The sequence below is a fragment of the Vigna angularis genome, chromosome 8, assembly GCF_016808095.1.
Source record: "Vigna angularis cultivar LongXiaoDou No.4 chromosome 8, ASM1680809v1, whole genome shotgun sequence".
Lineage (NCBI taxonomy): Eukaryota > Viridiplantae > Streptophyta > Magnoliopsida > Fabales > Fabaceae > Vigna > Vigna angularis.
The window spans coordinates 22,346,628-22,348,962 of NC_068977.1; positions in this window are offsets into that span (position 1 = coordinate 22,346,628).

Genomic DNA, 2,335 nt, shown 5'->3' on the forward strand with positions numbered 1-2,335 from the left:
ATATATTTTTTTTAATAAAAACTTAATTTAAAATATTCAAATTTATAAAACACTTAAAAATTAATTAAATCCTTTTATAACCAAGAACAAGAAGTATCATATTTGTTAATATTTAAAAAAAGTCAAGTTTCATGAGATAGAATCAGGGAAAAATATATATGAATTGAAGATACTCTTATAAACTAATTTTATTATAAAGGTAGTATCTAGACTTCAAATTTGTAAGATGTAAACGGGGGCACACGCCAAGTATAATTAGTTGCATTGACTATGAAAGAGTACATTTATAAAAAAAAAAATTCACATCAATTAAATATAAATAAAAGATAAATTTTATCGAACAGGTCAATTTAATATTTGGTGTCTAAATCTCAAATCCTAATAAAAGAGGTAGTCTTAATATATATGGAACACGTCTTAAAAACAATCTAATATATGGAATAAGATTAAACATGCAGTAAAGGAAAGATAACCAATAAAAAAATGGTAGTTTTTAATGTATCCGTGATCTAGTAATCTTGATGATTATTCAGTATACGTTTAGCAGTTTTTAAATAAACATCTATGTGCCATTAGAAACATACAAAGTAATTAATTAATAAATATTTAGCTCTAATAATCAAGATGCATCTTTACCCAGGAAAATATCTAAACCTGAAGAAGGATCATCATGTGAAATATACTGATATTAATTAATTGTTCTGATTTCCCCGTCATTTTTCACTAATTATTTTACCGAAAGGATGAAGATATATTCTAGGGCATCTATTATGAGAAGAGCTATGTTTCATCTTTTTCAAACCCTAAATCCTAATTAATATATATATATATATATAATTAAATGCCTTAGATCATTATATTTTATTAACTAATATATTAAAGTGATTTAGTTAATTTAAATATATGACTACAAACACATCAAAAATTATTTATAAGACTATTAACAATATTTTAATATATTTTAATTTAATGAGAAATTAAATTATAAATATTAAAATTAAGTAAGTAATTCATGTTAAAGGAGTTATGGTTCTCGTCTATAAGCACATACATTCATTCCTATTAAAATATGTGCTCTGTAGTTGGAGGATTAGAATATCATTCTTCCATATACATTGTTCCCCATAACCAGTCTTTCACATATTGTTCTAGGATATTTGGGATTGCTCAATTTGTTATCATTGTTCATTTATTATTGACCTATTTGGTTCATAATCTAATAATTGGTATTAGAATATTTAGATTTATCATAAGTTTTTTGTAATGTCATATTTTAATACTATATAACTACTAAAAAACATTACACATGCAACATCCAACATGCAAGAACAGGTAACTCAATAATATATATATATATATATATATAAAATATGTTATTATAGTTATTACAATTATTTATGTTACAAAAAATATTCATATACAAAGGTTATATATATAAAATTACATTAAGACTAGAACTTAATAAATTTTTTCAAAAAGGAAAACATATACATAGTCAGGTAATCCTAAACCTATATTAAATCATTATCATCTTTTTGAACTAGATCAACTGCTACCTTATTATTTACTCATACCTTTAAAAAAGAAGAACACATATGCATATAAACAAACACGAAAGAAAGAGTAAGCTAATGTGCAAAAAGAATAATCATATAACAAGTATAGAGATGTTAATAGATGTAAATCATTTATATCAACAATATGAGCACATATAACATCCAAATACATGTATTGATATCAGATTCTGGTGAATTATGTACTTGTGGTGGTGGAACAACTCACCCACCTAGGCTAGCACACACAAAGTTAGTCCATCAACCTTCTTTGGCCAAGGTAAAGCCCTAGGCTTGGATATCTTGCATCTCTCACCACATACTCCACCCTTCTCTACTTGATATTGAATGGTTATTAAAGCGACAAGATAATTCCAATTACTAAATCCATATATCAATACATATATTAATGAAAAGCCATCATAGAATCTTTCCGTGAGATCCATAGAATTATGCTAACACATATACCATACTCATCATCACCGCAATTTTATACATGAATAAACATCATACACAATTAGAGATACATCTGGACATTGTAAATTCATTTCAAACAATCATGGAATGACAAAAAGTCAAACAATTGGTGTCCAAAAGTGGTGTCTAACACTAGGCTTCCCGCAAAAGATTATTCTTAACGGCAGTCCTGACGCTCGCCATTCTTCCTACAAAAAGACTTGCTCAGTGAAACCCTCCCACCTCTCAGCGTCCTAGAACAAAAAGGCTTCATACCCGTAGTGAAACATGATGCTCAATAATGCCTTGTTATCGTTCAACGCTAA